This window comes from Taudactylus pleione, unplaced genomic scaffold (assembly GCF_031769625.1).
Source record: "Taudactylus pleione unplaced genomic scaffold, aTauple2 ptg000181l, whole genome shotgun sequence".
Classification (NCBI taxonomy): Eukaryota; Metazoa; Chordata; class Amphibia; order Anura; family Myobatrachidae; genus Taudactylus; species Taudactylus pleione.
In genome coordinates this window covers 730062-757377 of record NW_028284583.1, presented here as the reverse complement: position 1 = coordinate 757377, position 27316 = coordinate 730062, and the positions used below count along the sequence as shown (strand labels likewise).

The window sequence follows — 27316 nt, the reverse complement described above, 5'->3', positions numbered from 1 at the left end:
AGGCACAGTGTATGTGCATGTGTGTGTGAGAGAGAGAGGGGGGCACAGTGTGAGAGAGGCACTGTGTATATGAGCAAGAGGCACAGTGTGTGTAAGGGAGAGGCACAGTGTGTGTGAGGGAGAGGCAAAGTGCGTGAGGGAGAGGCAAAGTGTGCGTGAGGGAGAGGCAAAGTGTGCGTGAGGGAGAGGCACAATGTGCGTGAGGGAGAGGCACAATGTGCGTGAGGGAGAGGCACAATGTGCGTGAGGGAGAGGCACAATGTGCGTGAGGGAGAGGCACAGTGTGGAGAAGTTGAAAATAGCAACCCAATCAGCTTCCAACTGCCATTTCCTACACTGTGCTAGATATATGACAATATCACAGTGTCTAGGAAATGGCAGTCAGAAGCTGATTGGTTAGTATCTTCAACGTCTCCATTTTATTTCTCACACTAGACTAAAGGGGCCACTGGTTATTAATTAGACTAAAGGGAGCACAGATTATCATTAGATTAAAGGGGCACCAATTATATTTATTAAACTACTGTAAAGGTCGTGGATGCGCACGGCCGGAGAGCACTCATTACGATGGAGGTGGAAGGATCCGCTCGGATCTCTCTTTGCAACCCCTGACCCTGCACACTTCTATGGTAAAAATGTTTTTTCATATATTTTACTAAACATAGGACGCAAAAAAACCCCTGAAAAATAAAACTTTGTTGCACAGTATTCTCTAATGCCAAATCAGTAGCATGATCACCTGCTAGCTGCAGTGAACTTTTTCTTTTTCCACTGCATGAGCTATTATTTTCTAATTTATAAAAAATATTAGATACGAATGATTAAATAGTAATGCTTCTTTGACACAATTGTTGTTTTAGTTTGTATACTCTGATGCTCAATAAAAATAAAAAAATAAAAATAACAGCATTTCCAGTAAGCTCACAGTCTGTTGTATGCAAAGATAACTTCATGCTGTCAGGTCAATTATTCTTATTCTTATTAATGATACCATTTAGTAAAACACAGTAAACCTCTGTGTGGCTAGAATTTTTGCTGCTGGTTTGTGGGATACCTGTGGCGTAACCATAAGACTGTATGGACCATGATTACTGTATGGAAAATTAGCTGTAATTTATTGAGAAAAATTGATTGCATCAGTAACATTGTTTAAAATATGCCTTTCCACTTACTGCTGTACTAAAAGATTATTATTATTTGGTGTTCAACCAGCTTGAACTAGGAGATAATGTTTCATGAAAGTGGTGAACTAAGACAGTAGAGTGCTCTAATGCGAAGTCTGGGCCCCCAGCTCACCGACCGTCCATATCGGTTACCAACCGTCCACATCAGGGTATCACTAAACTATAACCAGTAGTGCTATAAATTTTATGTCAGCTAAGTGGTAAGGCTTCTCTAGCTTAATGACAGAAGCCAAAAAAAGGTTTGTCCATATAGAGTCTGTGGTCAAGAAAAAAAAGATTTCAAAAATACAAACTTCTATGCAATAAGCAAAATCTCATACGCCATTAATAGTATCTACCAATGGGAAATATATCATTTTAATTTGTCACTGCATTTGGCCAGGTAGACATTGGTAGGTGCATAAACATTGTCATATCAAGTAACCAGTGGCGGTTCTAGGGGCGGGCTAACAGGGCAGTCGCCCGGGGCGCCGGCCCCAGACGGCGCCACTGAGTCCCCAAAAGGCAAAAAAATAATAATCCCATAATAAAAAAAAAAACAGCGCCTGGCATTACTGCATGTGGCATAATGTGTTATACAGGACATTACTGCGTGTGGTATAATGTGTTATACAGGACATTACTGCGTGTGACAATGTGTTATACAGGGCATTACTGCATGTGGCATAATGTGTTATACAGGGCATTACTGCATGTGGCATAATATATTATACAGGGCATTACTGCATGTGGCATAATGTGTTATACAGGGCATTACTGTGTGTGGCATAATGTGTTATACAGGGCACTACTGCGTGTGGCATAATGTGTTATACAGGGCATTACTGTGTGTGGCATAATGTGTTTATAAAGGGCATTACTGCATGTGGCATAATGTATTTATAAAGGGCATTACTGTGTAAGGTGCATTACTGCACATGGCAATTATTCGCCACGAGGGGAGTGCACACCCACAGTGTGATGAACTGGGGGTGTTCCGCAAGGACACGCCCCCTTTACGGAAGTGCGTGTGCTTTCAGCGTGCGCAGAGGAACGTCATCTACAAAAAGTTTTTTTTTTTTTTTCCCATAGCAACCAATCATCTTCTAATTGTTATCTTATAGAGTTTGATCGATAATTGATAGGTAGAACTGATTGGTTCCCATGGGAAACCTTTATCTCACTCTAAGTTTTGATACATCCCCCCCACAGGACACTACATTCTACATCATAATATCTATATAAGCGTGAAAGTATGTTGTGTGTCTCCGTTTGTCCTTTATGCAAAGCCAGAGTTTTGTACCTAGCTCACCAAATTTGGCATGGTGGTGTAGTTTGACAAGGATCAGGTGTTTGCCTAGGTTTGAACGTCGTCAGGGCTACACACTGTCACACAATCCCATAAAACCGGGACACTCTTAAATTACACAGGTTCTGGAGCCGATGGGCTGGCTTCATATGCACACTGTCACCTCGTCCACAGTGCTGTGTTATATCAGTTTTCCAACAGCTGCATACATGAAATACAGAGTTAGTCAGCCCTCTGTGTTTGTATGAAAAACTTTGACATTAAACAGTGTGCATTATTAGCATTTCACTCACTGTCTCATCTTACTGCAGCCACTCTGGGGGTCTTAGCAGAGTGCCTGGCAAGCTCATTCATACATTGCACATCCACTTACCTTGCAGCAGCTGCGGGTTGTAGACCAGATAAGGATGGGATCTGGCAGGGGCGTCTTAAGAGAGGAGGGGGCCCCTGTGCATTCCCCATCAGGGGCCCCCTCCTCTCACCCCAACTGCCACATCATCAATAGACTCTGGGCAGTAGAGTGTGCCCAAAGTCTACTGCGCATACGCAGATCGCTGGGGAAGTGGCGTGGCTGCCATTTTCCCGGTGATTTCCTCACAGGACGTGCGCAAAATATCAGAAAAATGGCTGCCGTGGCCATTTTCTGATGTTTTGAGCAGCGTTGAGAGACCCGACGTGGGACCTCGGAGAGGTAAGTTTTTAAAAATATGGGTGCAGGGTTTGCAGTGCGGGCCCCCCCTGGACCCGGGGGCCCGTGTGCACCTGCACCCATTATAGATACGCTCCTGGGACCTGGCAGGCTGGCACCATGTCATTAGGCTCCTCCCCTTAGCAACAAAATGGGTCGATCGGGAGGTGGGGCCAAATGATGCAATTCTAATGGAATCACGTCATATTGGCTCCGCCTCCTCCCGATTGACCCGTGAATCATGGCATTTTGCCGCAAGGGGGCTGGGCTTAAGAAGATAGAGCCTGCTCTCCAGACCGTCAGGAGGGTTTCTGGGTACTCAGAACCCCACCCTGAGTGCGCTAGTGGACTGCATAGTCAATCCACAATCTTGATCCTTGCAAAAATTAGCATAAGGAGATTACAAACAGCAGGGGTGATTGATCACAGCCAAACACTGCCACTGTGGGCAGGCCCCATTCTATCCCAGAATGGGACCCCAGTCCCGGCATTCCCTCCCTGATGGCAGCCCTGCTAGACATGGTTTCAATTATGGTTTGCAGAGAGATTACAGGGGCTGATTCAGCTGAGGACGCAGTGACAGGGATCATGCAGATTCCCAGTTATCAGGATTCTGTGCGTGCGCCTGACCCATACTGTGCATGTGCAACATGGGTCTGCGATCCCGCATACAGACTGACAGTGATTGACAGTATGCTGTCACTTCTGGGCAGGAAAGGGGCGGCGACGGTCTCCATATCCCAAAATGGAGGCATGTCGCCGCTGTTGGGGGGGGAGAAGTGGAGAAGCCTGGATCTCCGTCAGCTGGCAGAGATTTCCTGCCCTCTTTTACTCATCTGCTGAGTGACCCCATGGTCACTCAGCTGGCCGAAGGGATCGCAGATGATCTGATGCTGCTTCTTTGGATGCAGCTTGGATCAGTAACACCTCCTGCTGCATTACCATGTTACAGCTATCACAGCTGCTAACATGCTAGCCGCTGCAAAAGCATATTTGTCTGCAGCTGAATCACCCACTCAGTTCTGCAGTGATTTCTGAAATTCAAGTGATTTTGGAAGCTATACTGATTTCTGTTCTGTAAGTCAGTCTGCTCCTGATAGACCACATTCCAAATGGTATGACAATATGCCTGCCTCATTTACTCCTAATTTGCATAGTTACCCAGGTGATAGATAATGACACAGTAAAAAAAAATGAAGGCTGCAAGTGTACTTCAGGGTCCAGTCTTCAACCAGGGCAATGCCGGGTATCCCAGCTAGTATTTAATAACAGGAACACACCAAACACATATTTTCAGGTTAGTCATTTAGGATTCAGCCATATATACATGGCGCCAGAGCCCTAATTACATTTAAGAAGAAATTGTGACGGGTAGGACACGTGGACATAATAAATTATATAGCTGTAACTTAGAATGCAGATTTGTTAGGCTGCCTGTTTTGGGCTGGCTAGCCACACTCAGCTGCTCTTAGAGGTGCTTTGAAAAAAAACTCCCATCCAGCACCTGGAATATATTGAACATTTAGTATCGATTCTAGAGCATCCAATTCTATTTAAAAACCCTTCTTATTCATCTTGAAGTTGTTTGTCTGGAATCAAATATCATCAGACAATTTATCAATATTAAGAGCAGGGACTGGCTTAAAATGCGGAAATGTTTTTTAATGTATGCAAGTGTGCCTACTTGCTCATCTAGTGCACTTGTAGGTGCCCACTTCTTGGTCCTTGGAACTGATCCCAGGAATCAATCTGCACATAGCAATGTGTCTTTACAGACCCACTAGAAACGTTCATCTGCTAACACTTCAGGACATCACTTATTTACAGATGTGTACATTCGTGCTGCAGTTGCGCCAAACAACTGTGCTAGCGCCGGACATCTTTGTTGCATCTATTTCACCCGAAAATGTGTCTTAGTCGCATTGTGATGCGACTAGGACGCACCAGCAGAGCTGAAGTGCTACGATGCAGCAGCTCTAGCTTTTTTCCACGTCAAGTGCTACATTTACAGGCTGGTTCTAAACCCCAGCGGTTTGGTAGTGGTTTGACTGCGGGTTGTAAACCCCGGCGGTTTAGTGGTGGTTTCTAAATGACACTAAAACCGCTGTCTAGTAATTTTAGTCCTAGCCCTGTTCTATTCTATTCTAAAATGTGTTCTGACGGTGGCTTTGCAGCGGTTTTGGCCTTAGTAAATCTGCAGATAGTAAAACCGCCGCCAAACCGCCAGGGTTTAGAACTCGCCACTTAGTAAATTTTGCCCTCAGCCTCACGCAGATATAAAAGTGTCAAGTATCAAATTAATCAGCACAATCTTCTGGTGTGTCTTAGTACATCACATTGTGACTACAATGCATTTTTGAGCAAAAAGATGCGGTCGCACAAGACCTGGTGGCTCACTTGCGCAAGGAATTTCGCACCACATGATATATTCAAGCTAAATGTATGATGACACATGTAGTTAAAACCACTATTCGGATACCTTAAGCCTCATTTATCACAGTTGTGAGTGGACTCCAAATCAGGAGCTTAATGCTTTACTATAGACCGAGGTACTGTAAGGTGCTGTACAGGCTTGGTACCTGTATTAATAAGTGTCCCTCCAGTTAGTACAGTACTTAGCACACTTTCCTTTGACATTCTGGTAATCAGCTGATGTGATTGAGGCCAACTTGCTAGTGAGATAGAAATGAGTGAAGCATTTTAAATAATAGATACTCTTCTTGTACATTAATACATTTTTCTTGGATGGTCTGACGTAGGCCTCTTCCAATTGGTCCTTACAAAATTCCAGTAACGACTATACAACATGCTGTCTTCCAGGTGAAGTGGAACTACAAGCTCCAGTAGTCCCAAAATGACTGGAGGAAAACAGGTTGCATATTACTGGTCTGCTTGAGAGGATCTGGCATTTTGGCAAGCCGATCAGAGCAGGTGAGAAGCTTAAACCACTGGTTCCTGTGGTTAGGTCATTAATCCAGCTGTTGGGATTGTTTTATTACATTTCAATTGCGTATGTCTGAAAGTTTTATTACATTGGTCTTCAATGGCAAAGAACGCTGCCCATCTACTGAACTCCTTCCATCGGATGGTGCACAGTTTTACACATCCGCAGGTATTTCCCACACATCCCTAAGCCTTCTTGTACAACATGCATTTATTCCCAGATATGTCATAAATAAACATTTGCACTATTGACTTGCACTTTCACAAGTTAAACTGTTTACAGTAAATATAAATGTAGTGACTATGAAGGAGATGTACTAAGCCTTGGAGAGAGATACAACCAACTAGCTATTAACTGTCATTTTACAGGCTGTTAATGAAAAATTACAGGTAAGAGCCGACTGGTTGGTACTTTATCTGTCTCGACTTTCTCTATCTTCAAGGCTTAGTACATCTACCCCTATGTATTATATTATGTAATGAATATGGGGTAAATTTGCTCCGTGTTGGTTTGAGATGGCAATCATGGCAAACGCATAAGGCTCTTCAGTCCGAAATGACTCGGGACATTGCTTTATTTGTTTCAATGGCCGGGCTGCTACTGGAGAAGAGGATCGGACACTGGGGACAAGGTGACTATAGTGTAAGTGTATGTAATAAAATGTAACTTTCTACGGTGTGTGTACTGTGGTTAATTTAGTATATTTTTTATAGTGGGGGTACCGGTGCCAGCCGCCTTCTTGCATTTGTAGTTCTACAAGTGCCAAAGGTCAGGCACACTGGTACCTGTAGTCCCACTGTAAAAAACAATATTACACGATTATTATCACTATAAACCCTGCAGCCACAAGCCAGGGGTGCAGGGAAGAGCCCCGGGCTTCAGCCCAGACCTAGGGTGCTCAGGAGAGGGGGGGCAATTTTATTGGGAGGCCCCCTTACTCCTCTGGGCTCCTCGGCCTGGGCTGACTAGTTAGCAGTGTTAATGCTTTGGCCTGGGGGACCCGGTGAAACGGTCCCCTGGCTGTGGCAGTACACCTCAACTAGTGGTGCCCGGTGCTGGTTTTAAGAATACGAGGAACTCCACACCATTTTTGCCCTTGTTTTTAAAACCAGGACCAGCTCACAGAGCCTAGTGCTGGTTCATTAAATACAGGGCACCCTTCCCCCATATTTTTTGAGCTGGGACTGGTTCACAGAGCCCGGGGCTGATTATGATTTTTTTTTTTTTTTGGGGGGGGGGGGAATGTGGACCACACTCCTTTTTTTTTTCAGTTTTTCACACTGTTTTTACACAATACATACAAGCAGTCTGCACATATCTCACTGATATGTTAGGGAGTTTTTGGCTACGGGGAACACAGGGAACACGGGTAGGAAATACGATCACATACAGTATCGATAAACACGATTCTTGGTAAATTTTGAGTGTTCCAGCTGACAAAAGTCACCCGTATTCCTGTGATGCTGTGTGTGTTTAAACTCGGGAAATCTTGGACCAGACACGATTCTTAGTAAATTTACCCCAATACTATTCACTTCTATTCCATTATTTACAGTACAAGATAAGTAATTTAACTCAGTACAGCAAACAATTCAAAGTAAAACGTTAAAAAAAAAAAAAAAAGATGACATTACAGGCACTATGAAAAGTGATCGCCATTTTACAGAGCCAAGAATCTAATATGGCAAAAAAAATAAAAATTTTTTTATATATACATATATATATATATATATATATATATATATATATATATATACACACCGTATATACTCGAGCATAAGCCGAGTTTTTCAGCACATTTTTTGTGCTGAAAAAGCACCCCCTCGGCTTATACTCGAGTGATGCCGGTTCTCCCGCATGGTACGCAGCTGAGTAGCGTACCATGCGGGCCGCGGTGCAGACTGTGTCTCTGTGACACAGCTGCACCGCGTGTGTAGCGCTGACCGGACGGAGTTCGATCAGCACTACACAATGCCAAACACACAGCCGCCGGAGCCGGCAGCTGTGTGTTTGTTGTAATCAGCAGCCGATGAGAGTCTGTCAGACTCTCATCGGCTGCTGCTCCCACTGCGGGAGCCATCTTCCAGCTCCTGCAGTGGGTAATGGGAGAGAAGTCATGACGACGTCTCTACCAAAATGAAAAGCGGCCGGAGAAGCTGATAGCAGCGGCAGGACCAGGAGCGGGGTTTAAGGTTAGTGTTTATTTTTATTAGGACTACTGGGGGCACTACCAGGGGGGATTACTTTTTGGGGGCACTACCAGGTGGGGATTACTTCTGGGGGCACTACCAGGGGGGATTACTTCTGGGGGCACTACCAGGGGGGATTACTTCTGGGGGCACTACCAGGGGGAATTACTTCTGGGGGCACTACCAGCTGCTGCATTTCCCACCCTAGGCTTATACTCGAGTCACTAAGTTTTCCAAGTTTTTTGTGGTAAAATTAGGTACCTCGGCTTATACTCGAGTATATACGGTAACTAAGAATTTATCAAATTCTCTAAAAAATATTAGCAGATACCTTTAAATTCTGCCACTGTAAAACTTGTGCAGTTTGACACAGTTCACTATAAGTGCAAATAGACTTTAAATTAACCCCCATGGTGCCACATGAGCCTTGAAAAGGAATGTTTTGCAGGCTCATTTAGCTTTAGAGGGATTAAATGAAAAAATAGGAGGAGGGTCGTCTATCTTTCTAAATGCCTGAGCAACTGAAATTGTCTGCACATTAATCATCTCTCGCTGCTATGTGCAGTTCAACACAAATGACAGCTTAACCGCAATAAGGTTGTGGAAAAAAAAAATCACGTACCTAAGAATTCAGACTTCTTCAGGGCGAAGAATATGATTTAGAATTATTGTGTTGATATAAATGTATCACTATACTAGTTTCCTAAAAGAGCATGCTAAGTCGCTTGGACTGATTGGGTTGATCTCTGAAATAGAAACAAATGGTAAAGTTACCAGTTAGGGCCCGTATTCAATTAGTTTCGCTTCTGTGATAAAGTTTAACCTGCCGGACATTTCGCCTACATCGCGTATTTTAGCCATGGAAACTTATTACGCACGTACCCGTGAATCGCCGTATTCAAGTCCTAAAGATGCGAAAATGGCGACATGTGATGTTAAAATAGGCGAAAAGTGGTGTCAGAATCGGGGAAATCAGCCTGAACCCCCAAAAAAGATGCAGAAACATTGGTGATCAATGTAGTAGTGCCCGATTAGCCCTAGCACTACTTTTTGCAGTTTGCACAATTGCCACTAATTTGCATCTTTGCACAAGTGGTGTGAATGGCCAAATATTCTCTGTAAAGCGCTGCGGAATATGTGTGCGCTATATAAATAACTGGTAATAATATTAATAAGTGGTAAAGAATAACATCAAGCATTTTTTGGGGAGAAAATACCTTAAGTACTCCTGTAAAATTTGGGGTACTTGAAAATGGGTGCAAGCATATTTAAAAGTCGGCTAAAGTGAAGTTATAAAAAATGTAAAAAAAGCACCTTAAGCAAACACCTGCAATCAAAACAACCCCTCACCCATACTTGCAGACCCCAAAAAGTCTATTACGCTACTTTTTATGTTTGTACCCCTACATTGTACTTTTTCGCCCCCAAATTCAAAACACTTTTTAGGGGTGTTCCTTACTTTTTGTTAGGGATTTTTTGACGCAGTTATCCTTTGGCGTCCTTTTCCAAGGGTTCTGAGTGGTTTCTCCACCTTTGCACCCCTAAATAAAAATGCTGCACTTCTTTTCTCCTGCTATTCAGAGGCAAATCTTTATCGCCTATTACATTGCATTGACTGTCCGTGCACACGAAAAGCGGATGGAATTGTATACGGAAATAAGTTTTCGCCTGGCGAAAAGTCGCAATCGGTGATACTTTTTCGCTTCTAAATGAATACGGGCCTTAGTCTGAAAGGAAAAAAAAAATTAAATAAAGTTTGATGAATTCCAATTCATCTTCAATTTTGCTTTGCGAATATGCCATAACCACCTCATGGGGTAAGGATTTCATCATCTTTACCAAAGTACAGAATGGAGAAAATATTAATCTTCTATTTGCAATTCATAGCTCTATGGTCCATGGTAGATAAATCTTTTCGTGGACCTCAAAAATATTTGTACATATTAAATTACATCTAAAACACACACGTGTTTCTAAGCTGTCTATCATTAAATCCTTCTATTACCTTAACCCCTTCAGTGCTAATGTTGAGTGAGGTACATCAAAAATGCTAAGGACAGAGGGCCTAATTCAGACCTGCTCGCGAGCGCTGAGCGCTCACAAGCGGGTCGATGTTGGCCCAGTGCGCATGCGCACGAGGGAGCCGGCTCCGTCGTGCGCGAGACCCGGATAGCGACGGGCAAGCCGTTGATATGGGTCTCGCTACAAAGGGGGCGTGATGTTGATGGTGAATCACAGCACGCCCCCTTTGGTGGGCGTGCCGGGGGCGTGGCTGCCCAGACGGAGGCGTTCCCAGACGGCGCTGCCCAGATGGAGGCGCTCTGATAGAGCCGAAAGCACTCCAGGGCTTGCGGCAACGAGACCCTACCACAAGGGTCTCGTCGCAAGCCCGATGGTCGTGATGGTCTTGACCATCGTGACCATCTTTTTGGCCGCTCGCTATAGCTGTGTGTGGTCACCCACAGCTATGCGAGCGGCCAGGAGGCCGCTCAAAAAAAACAGAGGGACGGCCCTGATTCAGAGCGAGCGCTCTGTCAGAGCGTCCGGCTCTGAATCAGGGCCAGAGTCCAACACAACATACTCATCAGACCTAATGGTAATTACACTGGGAAGCAGGGGGAGGCGTTAAAGTGAGGTCATAATTGCGCTGGTTTGTGATGATGTCACATAGGGGGAGGGTGGGCTCACCCTACATAAAATTAAAATACCAGAGTAGGGGCTGGAGGAAGACAATGACAGTCTATCTGCCCCATCCTGGTACTTACAGACTTGGGGGCTCATGCATCTGAAAGAGGGGACTCGCTTCTTTCAAACTATGTGCCTACCTTAGAAATTATTGTCTAGTGAGAACTGTGATGACGAAACAACAAACCCCATACACTGAAGGAAAAAAAGTTTAGGTACAGGCAAAGACCTCAATCATCCTGGCTTCTATAAACTCTGTGTTACCCTCATTTGGAAGATAGAAGTCCCCATTTTCAAATGATGTGGTCTCCCAGCACTACAGAATACATTAACTATTCCAGATATTATTGGTTTACTTTATAATGGTTATCTAGAGGATTATGTGTGCTGCTGCGTACGGTGCAACGGGTTCAGCAAGAAATGATTGTAATATACTCATTAACCCACTGTTCAGAGCACATTAAAAAATGTGCTAGAACTTTTTAAATTACTATACCAGAATTGTTTAAGTCAAAAATGACATATAATAAATCATTATATAATAATAAAATAAGTTTTTTTATTAAAAAAAGACTTGAATCAGTAAATGTTAAGCCATTGTGACAGGTAACATGAGCTATGTCACCTTAGCAATGACACCAACTAAGTGAGGTGTCAGCAGACAGAGGAGTTAGTTGTACTGTTCACATGATGCTACCTTAGTAACTAAGCTCATTCTTTCCAGTTCAATCCTCATCCAATCCTCATTTATGCTATCATATGAGGTGGTAGAGCAGGGCTTTTAGGGATAGATTCAAGGAGAACTATGAGAAAATAATTTTTTCCCCAATTAAATTTAGAGATTGACCTGACTAAATGATGAATATTTTATGAATACACTATATTGTTATAGATGACTAAAGTTTACTTTTGGGGTTTATTATTCTTAGCATTGTATTAGTAGTCAGTAACCTTATTTAAGTGCTACAGTTGCCCAATTATTTTAATAGTTCTGGAAGTATATTTTAGTATGAAAGAGGAAGTCATAACATTAAAAGTAATCTCAGTGTACATTATTATCACTACAATCAGTACATTGATATTCACATTGCAGTTTCCATTTTAAAAGACCAAAATTACATACACAGTGGTCTAAATAAGACTGACTAATGGCTATTTTTTAGGTGCATTAATAGTTTGTCCTCTAAATTAGAAGAGAGAACATTTTCAACAAACAAGAAACTAAATGTAGCTTAGTGAGAAAACAGCATAAATGTAAAGTGATACCGCCTCAAATATAATGCTAATATAATTAGATGGATAGCAAAACATACAAAAGGAATAATGTCTGCAGAAAAGAGACATCTGGTCAAGCATCAAAAAAGCTTAATGAAATGAAGAAATCGTACTGATGAAATTATGACCAGATGGTATATTGTCCCTGGAAAACATGGAAATATAATGTCTCAGATGCAAATGTGGCAGAAAGAGAAGAATGGTACAAACTTAATGCTCTTTCTAGATGATGCGATATCTATCATAAAAGGCAGGAGAACCAGGAACTTTACAGTGGAAGACTAATTTACTGTATGGAATAAGTAATTGCTTGGTAGCATTACAAAAATATTAAAAATACTGTACAAAAAGATGCTAATCCCATTGTGACTGCATCTTTGTACGTACCAGTACTGTCTGTAATACACTGCTTGCATACAAGGACGCTCGTGCCATTGTGACTGCATATATGTCCGTAGAAGTACTGTCTGTAATATACTGCTGCGTACAAGGATGCTCGTGTATTGTTACTGCATATCTGTATGTACCAGTACTGTCTGTAATACACTGTTTGCATACAAGGACGCTCGTGCCATTGTGACTGCATATATGTCCGTAGAAGTACTGTCTGTAATATACTGCTGCGTACAAGGATGCTCGTGTATTGTTACTGCATATCTGTACGTAGCAGTACTGTCTGTAATACACTGTTTGCATACAAGGACGCTCGTGCCATTGTGACTACAGATCTGTACGTAGCAGTACTGTCTGTAAGGTAAACGTTTAGTAAGCCGGTGGACGGGATGCTGACCGCCGGCTTCCAGACAATTTAATCCTGACGAGGGATGAATGACAGGCGTCTAAATCTAGACGCCTGTCATTTTACGACGCTGGGAGACCGGCGTCCAGCATCCCAATTGAGTGGATGCCGGGCGCCGCAGCGGACAGCCGCGGAGGGGGGAGGGTTAGGTTTAGGGCTCCCGGAGGGGGACTTAGGGTTAGGCACCCCCCCCCCGAGAGGTTAGGGTTAGGCTAGGGGGAGGGAGGGTTAGGCACCCTCGGGGGACTTAGGGTTAGGCACCCCCCCCCAAGAGGTTAGGGTTAGGCTAGGGGGAGGGAGGGTTAGGCACCCTCGGGGGGGTTAGGGTTAGGCACCCCCCCAGGGGACTTAAGTTTAGGTGGCGGGGAAGGGGGGGTTAGGTTTAGGCACAGGGGGGAGGTTAGGGGGAAAATAGGTTAGTTTATACTAACCTAGGGATGATCGGGATTTCCTCCTCTGTCGGCCAGCCGCTGTCGGGATTTGAACCGCCGGCCAAGGGTCCAGAGGTAATTCATACCGATTCCATCTGTAATACACTGTTTTGACGCTCGTGCCATTGTGACTGCAGATCTGTACGTATCAGTACTATCTGTAATACACTGCTTGCTTACAAGGACACTCGTGCCATTGTGACTGCATATCTGTACGTAGCAGTACTGTCTGTAATACACTGCTTGCTTACAAGGACGCTCGTGCCATTGTGACTGCATATCTGTACGTAGCAGCACTGTCTGTAATACACTGCTTGCATACAAGGACACTCGTGCCATTGTGACTGCATAACTGTACGTATCAGTACGGTCTGTAATACACTGCTTGCTTACAAAGACGCTCGTGCCATTGTGACTTCATATCTGTACGTAGCAGTACTGTCTAATACACTGCTTGCATACAAGGACGCTCGTGCCATTGTGACTGCATATATGTCCGTAGAAGTACTGTCTGTAACACACTGCTTGCTTACAAAGTCGCTCATACCATTGTGACTGCATATCTGTACGTAGCAGTACTGTCTGTAATACACTGCTTGCATACAGGGCCATAGAAAGCCTGGCCGGGCAAAGGAGGGGCGTGGGCTAATCACGGGAGGTGTGGCCATGCCCCCTTGAAAAAAATAGCACTTTTGCAGCGCCGCTGTAAGCCCCCCAGCCCGGCGCTAAGCAGGGGGGGCGCAATCAGTGTGATCGCTCCCCCTCACAGCCATAGGAGACTTCTCCGGCTGCTGTAGCAGCCACGAGCAGTCTCACACTGCAGCCCAGCACAAGCTGTGTGCTGAGCTGCTGTGAGGAAGGGGGGGCAACGCTGGACCCGGGCCCCTCTAGCAAGCCTGGGCCCGAGTAAACTGGACCCGCTCCCTCCCCTCTCGGTGCCATGCTTGCATACAAGGATGCTCGTGCCATTGAACTTCTGAGCAACCATATGACTGCTCAGAATGTCCATCAGAACAAAGCCACCAAGGCCAATGAAACTGTGTACACAAAGATGCAGTTACTGGCTGTGACATGCCCACAAAGCGCTTGCGACGCACCCGCATTTGACTAGACACCCCCCCATTACCTCCCATAAACGAATACTGACGGTTAATCACTCTGCATCCAAATACTCACTATGGCCGGCGTCAGCTAACCATCGTAACGAATGCACAGCACAAAACACATCTGCCAATTGTGCACACATCAGAATAGTGTACACCTCTGAGTCAGGCCCTCAGCTGCCTATTTACTAAGCTGTTTGGAGATAAAGTAAACGTGATAAGGCGCCAGCCAATCTGCTCCTAACTGCCATTTTGAAAACACAGCCTGTGATATGGCAGTTGGGAGCTGATTGACTGGCCTGGTACAGTACCTTATCACCGTTCACTTTATCTCCTAACAGAGCTTAGTAAATAATATACCCCTAAATCTCATATTCCACAGCTGTACCAAGGGTTTTATATTAAAATGAGTAAAGAGTATTACCCATAAATCACTACTATTTGAATACCCATTTATTTTAAGGAAATGAACAATAATGGGGAAGTGACAATCTATCACAATGACCCCTGGAGAGAATGGGAACCTGGAAGGTGTGGATGATTTGTTACCCAACTCACAATGGTGGATAAGTGATCTATTATTTAAATATTCCCAGCTCCCAAACTTTGACTAAGAATGGTCAGTTCAGCAGTGATGACCAGCAAGCAGAAATGAAGGCTTGCTCTCTTGCACAGAAAGCAGTAGTGATGTAGGAGTATGTTGGATAAGACAGGATGCTTTATGCAAACAATTAGGAGTGCACAGGGTAGAGATTCATTTATTAATCAAAGTGCATTCAAATTACATATTTCTTTTTAAACCTTTTGTTGCCCCTTGTTTACATAGAATGGCAAGGGCTATAAATGCACCCTACTATAAATATATAAAACCATATGAACAAATGATTAGAAACTGCTCTTATAAAGTACCTGTAATTCTACCGCCAATTGCTGCAGGCATCATGCTAGAACAGCTGTACAACCTCTTCTTCTACATCCAGGGCAAAACAATACACTACCATAATGAATCACATTAGTGTAATATAAGAGCTATAGCAGCATTAACTTGATTGAAGGAATCAGTGCCCTTGCATCTCACAGGGGTATTCCTAAGTACACACTGACCACCTGGGAATGTACTGTATATGTGCATTATATTAATAGTGTTACGCAGACCCATCAATTTCATCCTTTACATTTTAATTGTGTTGTGAATTAACAGTTTGGCAAATGTACACATTTGAATTCATTGGTCTGAGACGTTCTTCAAACAATTGAAGATCTGAAAAATCATCTTCTACATTTACAGAAACAATGAGTCATCCGACAATGTCTTAATAGATAATGATTTATTTTGCACAGGACTTGGGTGTACCATAATTCATAAACTCTCACTGTTGTTGCTTTCCAAGCTCTTTTTTTTATGTAGTTTACAGAAAGCATTACAACAGCCACAAAATTAAGAATGTATGACATTATTGCTGTGGACTCATTAGCAGTGATAATATTCAGCAGCCAGCCAGGCTGGACAGCTCCAGGGAAAGAAAATCACCTTCATTCCCTTAACTTACCCGTTCCCTCATATTTTCCTTTTATTCAAGAATCAGGTTAAAGCTAATGATGCAATATAGTATTACCAAAATGCAAAATGTGAAATACTGAGTAGGTAACTGAACATGATTGTGATAGGTTTGCTCAATAAAGTATATGAATAGCACAATTCGGATAAAAGCTTGCAAACAATTTCGACCAAAAAATAAACAAAAATATAATTATTGCTGCTCTATTACTGTCAAAAAGAAAAAAATGCCATTAATATTATAATTTGTGGCCACAGAGCAGCATAAAGTAAACACAAATATTGGTACATTAATAGACTTGTTGGGCTAATTTGTGCATCAAATAACAAAAATCTATATTTAAAATTTCGAGATACATGTGGTCCATAAAAATATAGTTATGAGGAATTCCACATTTAAGCATACACACTTCTGTGTTCATCCTCTCGCCCAACACTCCATATCCTAAGAGACTATCCCCAAAAACCACATATACTGACCAGTATAGAGAGTAGTGGCTGCCTAGTGATCTCATTCTATAGATATAATTTAAGCAAATTGTCATATCTTTTTCAAATTTACTGCATATTTATTGTATAATAAATACCTGCCCATTAATATATTCAATTATTAAACAAGACCAGCAGAGTGGTATTGCTGCCCTACCTTGTGCCTTGTCAGATTTGTTATCAAATACAGTTGTAGTTGTTCTGTATGCTCTCCATGCCTCAGGTCTCTTCCTGGCAGCTAAGATTCCAACATCTGACATTTATACATCAGGGGACATATGACAAAGCTTTGTCATAAATCAATTATGAGCCTTGGCAAAGGTCTCTCAAGCTAAAAGCATTTTGCTTACTCATATACACATAGGTACAGTACCTATTCAGTAGGCAACAACTGAAAAAAAATTCAGTTAAAAAAAGTATATTTTTAATGTTTTATCAATGTCTAAAAATAACAGCTCATGAAGATTAAGGTACCCATCCTGGAGACCTAAAGATTGTAAACTTTCTTTTGATTGAATCAAGATTAGTTCAACTGCCACTATTATCAATGGAAAACTGTTATGCTCGTATAGTCCATTGACAAAGTGTAAGCATGGAACATCACATCCAATTGTCAAAACTATTTTTTTTAATTTTACCATTAAAACATATTGACAATGCAAATTAACACTGAAAAGCCAATTCTCTACATTTCAATGAAATCTAAGCACAAGCTTTAACATCATGATATTCGCAATAAATTTCTTTGCAAACTAATCAATAACAAAAACAAATGACATTAGGGTCACAGTCCATTCGAACAGTCCAATTTATCTATCCCTGATGTTGTAAATATTCTTAATTCATCTCAAGAAATTGTCAATTAAACAAACTACTTAATGGTCAGGCCATTTTGGTGATGTATTTTGTTTACAGGTAATGACTTATTTTTTTTAATATATGCAAGTGCAATTTTGTATTGCTTTTCTGTAACTGAGCTTCCTTTTGGCATAAGAAATAAACATATATTAATATTAAGACATAATATAGGAAACTAAGGGGAAAAAATAGGAGGGACAATCTATGCTACATAATCCATCCTCTAGTTGTTCTCCCCAAATGTTGGCTTCCAACATAAATATTCAAAATGGAAATCAATTGTTCAATATAAATATAGGAATGCCAAATGAACTGTATATGTAATTTCATGTCTGACAATGCTATAGAATCTATTTATATTTCTGTCACCCTGTGTTGTTCCACACCTTTAGGATACCTCATACATAAGGTGGAAACAAGTTCGGATAGAGGGCCAGATTCAGAGCCGCTCGTAAGCGGCTGCTCATTCGCTCCACCTTCCCCTGTTGCCACCCACAAACGCCTCATCCTGTCACTCAAATTAGCAGGCACTCGCTATTTTGCGAGCGCACAATTTCCGACCGCAATGACTGGTTGGCGCATGCGCATTACGACCCATACGCATGCGCCAACCAGTCATTGCGGTCGGAAATTGTGCGCTCGCAAAATAGCGAGTGCCTGCTAATTTGAGTGACAGGATGAGGCGTTTGTGGGTGGCAACAGAGGAAGGTGCTTGAAAACGGGGAGTGGAGATCCGAACGCAGGCGTGCCAAACGGTCAAAACGGGCGTTTTAAGGGTGTGCATAATTAACAAAGCAGCGTTATCGGCCACGTCACTTGGTTGTCTCTTAGCCTGAACTGTTCGCATGATTGCGGTAGGAAAATCCAACCACAAGCACTGCGTGCAGTTCAGATGCCTTTTGATGTACTCGATTAATCTAATAAATAGCGGAGATGACGTATGATGCGAACGGTCAGGGGGCGTCTTTACAAAGCGCATGTTTCGTTCGCTCGATCAGACATAGAGGCGTCAACAGACCGCAAAGAGTGAGCGCTCAATTTAAATAGCCAGCCCCTTTTTCTGAACGACCGTTCGCAAATAGCGTCCGGCTCTGAATCAGGCCCAGAGTTCAAAAGACTGATGTGGGAAAATTTGGACGGAACTCCCTTCTGTGTGCCATTCACACATTATTCATAAGTGGTTGACACAGGCTAAATGCGTGAGCGTTACATACAATTACTAAAGTGATTTTATCAAGCTGAGGAGGGTGTTGGGGAAGATATTTGTTGGTTCAACCTTTTCTTTTTATACATATTTTTATTACATCTAATTGTTTTGTTTTGTTTTACCTAATACTGTTGGTGTTAGTGGTGATCCATTCTAAACAACCGATGCATCAAAAAGATCCTAACACCTAGGGGAATTCCTGTTATATAATAGCATACTTGCCCATTCCCCTGGGAGGCTCCAAAAAATCAGGTGGCACTCCCGGCCACCTGGAAAAGTGGGCAAATCTCAAAGCACCCCATCACACACACCCGCAGCGGGCGATTCACACTGAATCATGTCATTGTGGCCACGCCCCCTGCTCCACAATGCCAGTAATCTCAGAGTTGTGTAGGAGTGGGGGTTTCTATGATGCTGTGGTGACGCCCTCGCTTTGCCCCATATGCCGCATCATGACCCCGACCCCCCCCCCCACTTATGCCACACCACGCCCCCCACTAGGCTGACCTGGCTGCCACCATCCCGGAGGTATAATATTTATATAAGTATGTGTAACAGTAATGTTGCTGAATTGTCTAGCATCCGTCAGTCACTGTATGCAGAAGTACTATGGCACTGTTGCATTCTGCATGCAAAGGGCCTGATTCTGAGTAGGATGGAAAGTGGGGCAGTATTTGCGTGTTGCCATGGAGCAAGATTTACTACCTTATGCTAATGCCAGTATCCGCACGGAAGCCATGCCACCCACTTGTCTGTCCCAGTTGCAACCGTCAACTTTAGAATCAGCACTTGGACCAGACCCATGCTGTGTGCAAGAGATAGGTCATAAACAGACTCTCTTTTGCTGTATGCACGTCTCAGCGTAGAATACAAAAATCCCATGACACTCCTACAAGACAGATCTCTTGTGTGTAACCGCAGCCAGGGGTATATCTATAATGGGTGCAGGGTGTGCGGGGTACACGGGCCCCTGGGTCCAGGGGGGCCCCGCACTCCCTGCACCCATAGTATACTTACCTCTCCAGAGTCCAACGACGGCGCGCAGCGCTGGCACTGTAAAAACAGTTGGAAAATAGCCACCACGCCCATTTTCCCGTCATTTGCGCATGCGCAGTACAGGGAAAATGGCCGTTGCGGCCATTTTCACGGTGACTTGCGCATGCGCTATAGACTCCGGGCACACTCTAGTGCCCAGAGTCTATACGTGCATCGCTGGCTGTGCACAGCTCAGTGTGGGCCCGTGTCGGAGACTGCACAGAGGCCCCCTCCTCTGCAGAAATGCCCCTGACCGCAGCGGTACCTCAGAATCATCCGGATATGCACAAAAATGCGTAAACTCCCTATTTGTGGCCATATAAGGAGCCTGGGTCCAACTCAATATCAGACTCAAAGCTCACATTGAGCACTGTTGTAAAGAAATCGGGAGGGTAAGAGCTGGTTTTATTCAGTTACTGTCTGCCCTTTGAGCCCATGGGCTGTTAGGGACTGTAAAAAGGCCGTTAGCGGTTATGAAGTGGTTTAAATAAATGATGGCAAGCTAACTTTTAAACACACAGTATACCATTTGACTTTCATTATTCATTACTATTGAATCTCCCTCTAAGTAGTGTCCCCTCTGGAATATGTTTGTGTGTTTATAATTTTAGGTTAGTCTGCGTACCAAATATGCAAATCTGTGCTACAGCATTTGGCAGCTACTGTAGAGCAGTAAACTGGCAGCAAATTAAACATTTTAATCACTATTCTCTTATAGGTCAAATGAATCTATACTCTGAACTCTGATGGCAGGTACAGATAGCTAACAACTATTCCCCTGAAATGTTGCTAATTACAGATAATGAGTTTTACACTATAATAAATATAACTCAAAGCATCGTGCAAGGTTTTGATCTGCATCTTTATGGATTCCATCCGTTTGCTAGTTTATCAGTTTTTCATATTTGTACATTGTTTTGTTCAATATCTGATAAACTGAAGTGAAATTGAACTAACTTTCTACAGTATATATATATTTTTTGCCTGATTAATAATCAATTTGGAGTTGCTTCATTATCATATACCTTAAATTTGCTGTTATAAAAACAGCACAGTGCAAAACAACTTTGGATGGTTGTGTAATGTGTATATGTGACACTAGTTTCAGCCTATTCTCAGGAGACATATCCTAAAACCTAATGAGATCCATTTACATTCAGGGCTGGCAACAGCAATTTCGGGGCCCTGTACACTGATGTCTCTGGGGCCCCACCAGCTCACAACACCCCAGACCCCGCACACCCCTCCCCTGCATGTGTGATATGTGAAGCATGAGAATGTTAACTGAAAGATATGCCAGCATTTAAATAAAGTAAAAACAATCAGTTTTGCACAATGAAAAAAAACAAAAAACCCCATCATAGCAGCCAGTCAATGAGACAGAATTATATACAGCAACTTAGGTGACATCACACTACAATGACTCAGGCAGCTCCAGCTCCTAAGTAATAACCAATATATGAAATGTGAAAAAAAAAATCATTCATGGTACCTGACAAAGCAATAACAACGAAAAAGTAAATACCAAAAGCACATAAAATAATTATACATTTACTGTAACTTCAAAGAAAAGGATATATTACTACACTCCAAACCCCACCCAACCCCCTGGTAATATTAGTATACAACCCCCCCTCCCCCCCATACATTACTATATCCCCCAATCAGGTAATGTTAGTATACACCCCCTTCCACTACACACATTACTGAACCTCCCAAACACCGTGTTATTAATTTAAGAACCCCCCCCCCCCCCAATATATTATGCACCGACACATTACTACAACTCCCAACCAAGGTCATATAAGTATACGCCATAGGCAAACGCAGGGGGGTTTCCGATTGCCTGGAAACCCCCTTTCCCAGCCAACACCAAGACCACAATAGAATTAGTAATATAGAATTTTACTAGCGCTGCATGTCTTTCTCAGTATCATAAATTAAGTAACTAGCACCACCTGTGGATCTTTTAACATACACCTGTGCACCAACTAGGAGATCTGGAAAACATGCACTGTTAGGGGTGCAGTACTATAGGCCATCAATTTGGTTAATTATTAATACCATATAATAATACACTATCCCGTGCATTACGAGACCAATATGTACATATATGCCCAGGGTAGTGCTAGGTTCTTCTACTGCTCCCCCAGACTCCTGGACTTCCTCCAATACTCTGGAATGGTGTCCACATCTGACATAAAAACATTCAGCTCAGACAGGATGACCCTACTGCCGCATATAATGGCATAATGTGATTGCTGGTCCTGTATATGCTGGTATTATGACACACAATAAACTATGTATGACACATATTAAAGCTGGTTAATTGCTAATTCTGCCCTCTTCATGGACTGGCCACACTCACTCTAAAGTCAAGCAGTTGGAAACCCCTCTCTAGAAATCCTACATTTGCCACTATACGCCCCCTACACAGACACACTACTACACCTCCCCCCATTCCACCTCACCCACAGTTGTTATTATTATTAGTATTATCTATCCCCCCTAGATAACTTGAATAAGCACATAGCCCCCACACCCCAGGAACTTACCTTTGCCTGCACTGGGTGCTGTGCTCTCCTCACACACCGACTGCTGCAAGGGAGGAGCCAGAATAGAACAGGCCAGGACGGGGGTGGGGACTCAGCAGCACATTGGTGCAGTAGATGTTCTTGGCTGGCAGCCATATAAGAGCAGGATCTGTGAGCTGACTGTGCAGGGGCTGCTCCCTCATGGCTGAGCTGAAAAGACACATCGCCTCCTGAAGGTTAAGTGAGAGGGACGGGAGGGGCGGAGTCAGGGAGAAGGAAGGACAGAGGGGGGAATTCTTCCAGAGACCAGCGAGGACTCGGAGCTGCTCTTGTAAGCTAGCGCCCTCCCCTGCCTTGCGCTCTGTGCTGTGGTAGTGGCACATGCCACACCACCCTAGTTACGGCACTGGCGGCGATGTGACCTATGATGTCACGCCGCCGCGCTGCTTACTTAAAGGTCAGGCCTGGGCTGCAGTTGAGCAACCTGGAAGCCCAGCTCTGCCTGGGCCAGGCTCGGAGCTAAGTGGCGGCTATAGAGTCCGCAATCCCATTTTGTGCCTGTCCGGTCCTCTGGGCCCAGTACGGGTGTCCCCTTAGTCCCCCCCCTGTTGCTGGGCCGGTTTACATTCTGAGCACACAATACACTTCTGGCCATGTGTATTGTACTTCATTTGTCATAAAATGAAACCTCAATTAAAGGCATCCTCACACTAACAAGTATTTTTGTAATTGATCTTCATGTACTATTCCAGTCTAAGTGACTTCTATGCCAAACAGAATATCAATATTACTTCATAATACAAATTTTAAAATTATGAATTTAATTTCCATATCTGTAATGAAAATAAATTCTACTAATCAACATATATTTCATAGTTTCTGAATTCAATATTTAACATTACTTCTATTCACACACACATTAAAAAGCAAGCATAGTCGTTGATTGATATTAAAATACTATATGAAATAGCCAATATTTACACTTAACTAAATAAGTCACAAGCCTTTCTCTCCCCTCTAAAGAGGAAAGCGACTGTCTTACTAACATACGTGCCTACCTTTTTGCTGCCCCTTAGGTCAGCACTGCGGGGGGCGTGGTACGGCAGAGGTGGACGGGTCTGGGATCGTGATACCTTCATCATGACCCCACCCCAAATATAGAATGTTGGGATTACCAGCATTGTAAGGCAGGAGACGGATACACAATTATGCAATTCAAAGTGAATTGCGTCATCGACCACATGTATCACAAATTTCAATTGGGAAGTGGGCGACCGGGTGGCTCCAGTCTCCAAGAGACTGGGTGGTCTCTGGGTGGTCAGGAGCGCCAACCAATTTTTGAGATCCTCCTGGCAATTCTGTGAGGGTAGGCAAATATGCTTACTAAACAGGTAGCGTTTGAGTGACAGTTTTGCAAACTTACTGTGCAGAAATACACCCTATGGACTGAATGAATGATTGAGTCTTAAATATGGGGAGGACCATAGCAATCAGTAACTCCAATATTAAGTCAGCTCTATGGCCTGGATAATGTCAGGGCATTGTGTGTAAATTCTAAAGAATGTTATGCATTAAAATCCCAAGAGATCAGCAGTTTCGGAGGGTTGGGTACAGGGTCCCTGTGGTTGGGATCCCGGCGGTCAGAATACAGACAGTGGCATCCCCAACAGTTCGAATCCCAAGGCATGGAGGTAAAGTACCCTGAATCTAACCTCTAACCCTCCCATACCCACATTTCCCACAGCCTTACCCTAACCCTTCTCCCTGTAGCCTAACCCTCCCCCCAGAAGTGTAACCCTAACCATCCCCTTAGTGTCCAATCCTAACCTTAAAACTTACCGTTGGGATGTCAGCAGTGATTCTGGAGCCAGGATTCAGACTGCTATCGGGATTCCGATGCCAAGATTCTGACCGCTGGTATTCCGACCGCCGGGATGCCGACTACATCCCATATCGGAGATAGAAAAAAACATCTTGTCTGCACCAACAATCATTCCATGGTCATAGTGACATTTCTTCCCCTTTCTCGTGTTTGGTCTGAACTACGAGTGAAACTCATAACCATGTTTGCATACTTTTAAGCTTTATGTTGCTGCCACATGATTGGCTGATTATATATTGCAATAAAAAGGGTGAGTGTACCTATTGAAGTGGCCATCGAGTTTCTATCTATCTATCGATATATATTCTTATTACACACAATTATTTTTTTTCTGCACTAGCTTAGTATGCAGCTATTAGCAGTAGTCTCGGCCAGAAGGAACCACAGAAAGCCTCAGGCTCTCATAAGTACAGTACAAGTCAGCTTTTTTTTTTACGCAAGTTGACAGAAAGGTTCTCAGGGCTATAGTTATAATACGATAGAATCTTAATAAAATGCATTTAAAAACTGTAAATCAGTGATTGGTTCAATTATGAATAGATTAAATGAACAAGAGGCTAAATATACTAGAGAAGTCATTAAAATAAAATTAAAAAACAATAGCAATCCAAAATAGATTAGAAGAGAAAAAAAACCCTGAAAAAAAGCATGTTAATTAAACAAATATAAAACGGATATAACGAAAACTAATTAAAGGTACATTTTCATTACACAACACTAGGTGTAACTTCATAACTGCCCAACATATGAGAATTTAGATAAACATTAAAAAATAAATGAATTAAAAAAAGAGAAAAAGAAAAATCATCAAAAATGTATGTTTAGGTACTGTAAGATAATAGAACTTATAATATAGGGAATCGGGATGCTTTGTAATATGTGCCTTATAATAGAGGATGCCAACTTTCATTAGCATCCTGCAGAAAGAGAGAACACAATATGAGAGTAACAAAACTTTTCTACAGCCCTTCAAGATATAAAATACAAATATATACAATAACCAACAAAGGAACATCTGCTATAACTTACAAAATGAGAATTGGAACTATGGCCCTGATTCAGACCCACTCGCAAGCGGCTGTCCGCTCGCAAGTGGGTCGAAGGTCTGCACTGAGCATGCGCACGACGGAGGGAGCTCCGTCGTGCGCATGCGCCAGACGCGATGAGCGAAGGAAAGTCCTTCGCTCGTTGTGTCTGATCAAAGGGGGCGTGCTGTCGATGTTGATTGACAGCACGCCCCCTTTGGTGGGCGTGCCTCCCTGACGGGGGCGTTCCCAAGGGAACGCCTCCCGTCAGAAGCCGGCCCCACTGACATCACTAGTGATGTCAGTGGGAGTGATTTTGGCTCTGATAGAGCCAAAATCACTCCGGGCCTTGCGGTTGAAAACCTCAACCGCAGGCTCCGGCTCGCAGTTTCGATGGCTCCATTTTTATGGAGGGCGGCCCTCATTCAGAGCGTGCGCTCTGCTCAGAGCGTACGGCTCTGAATGAGGGCCTATGTCTGGTAGCCAAAGGCAACAATTCTGTCATATGTTATCTAATAAACTTACCAATATACAATTCCTGTCAAAAATATATAACATTGTGTTTTTTTTAATTTGTTAGGCAGAACAAAGTTTTGCAGAGCTGGACAGTGAAATAAGAGGAAAATCTGCAGCCGGTTTCTATGGCAGTGGTTCAATACCTCTTCAACCTGTTGGTTTATTGTACTTGGTTGATTCTTCGTTCTTCCTGTCCATTTTTTTCTTATTTAACTTTTTATAATACAGTATTTACATATTATTCATTACTACTTTTGTGAGCTAGCCACACACTCATTGTGCAGCAGACCAGCCAATAAGGACATGTGAGAAACCGACTGCCTAATAGTGACAGTGCATCCAGTGCAGCGCTTCAGTTTTTCCAAATATGGGGAAGGGTACAGAAAAATATCTGCTGCTTTGAAGATCCAAATGAGCACAGTGGCCTCCATCATCCGTAAATGGAAGAAGTATGAAACCACCAGGACTAGAGATGGCTGGCCGTATAAACTGAGTAAACTGAGTAATTGGGGGAGAAGGGCCCTAGTCAGGGAGGTGACCAAGAACCCGATGGTCACTCCGTCAGAGTTACAGCATTCTTCTGTGGAGAGAGAAGAAACTTCCAGAAGGACAACCATCTCTGCAGCAATCCACCAATCAGGCCTGTATGGTAGAGTGGCCAGACAGAAGCCACTCCTTGATAAAAAGCACATGGCAGCCCACCTGGAATTGCCAAAATGCACCTGAAGGACTCTCAGACCATGAGAAACCAAATTCTCTGGACTGATGAGACAAAGATTGAACTCTTTGGCGTCAATGCCAGGCATTAAGTTTGGAGGAAACCAGGCACCGCTCATCACCAGGCCAATACCATCTCTACAGTGAAGTATGGCGGTGGCAGCATCATGCTGTGGGGATGTTTTTCAGCGGCAGGTACTGGGAGACTATTCGGGATAGAGGGAAAGATGAATGCAGCAATGTATAGAGACATCCTGGATGAAAACCTGCTCCAGAGCGCTCTTGACCTCAGACTGACGATATAGTTCATCTTTCAGCAGGACAACGACCCTAAGCACACAGATATCAAAGGAGTGGCTTCAGGACAACTCTGTGAATGTCCTTGAGTGGCCCAGCCAGAGCCCAGACTTGAATCCGATTGAACATCTCTAGAGATCTGAAAATGGCTGTGCACCGACGCTTCCCATCCAGCCTGATGGAGCTTGACAGGTGTAGTAAAGGGGAATGGGCGAAACTGCCCAAAGATAGGTGTGCCAAGCTTGTGGCAAAAAGTCTTGAGGCTGTAATTGCTGCCAAGGGTGCATCAACAAAGTATTGAGCAATGGCTGTGAATACTTATGTACATGTGATTTCTTAGGTTTTTTTTTTTTTATTAAATTTGCAAAAATCTCAAAAAAACTTTTTACACGTTGTTATTATGGGGTATTGTTTGTAGAATTTTGAGGACAAAAATGAATTTATTCCATTTTGGAATAAGGCTGTAACATAACAATATGTGGAAAAAGTGAAGCGTTGTGAATACTTTCCGGAGGCACTGTATATAGCACCTCCACAATCTAAACCAGGCAGGAATGTGCAGTCAGGGTAGGCAGGGGAGACAGAGCCTCCCCTGCCATACTCCTGAGTTCT

General features: G+C 43.2%; 1 protein-coding gene across 7 annotated transcripts in view; it reads right to left on the bottom strand.

Moving 5' to 3' along the window:
- Window positions 1–27316, bottom strand: part of ELMO1 (engulfment and cell motility 1) — a 487164-nt gene that overhangs the window by 119981 nt on the left and 339867 nt on the right. The window lies entirely within an intron of this gene.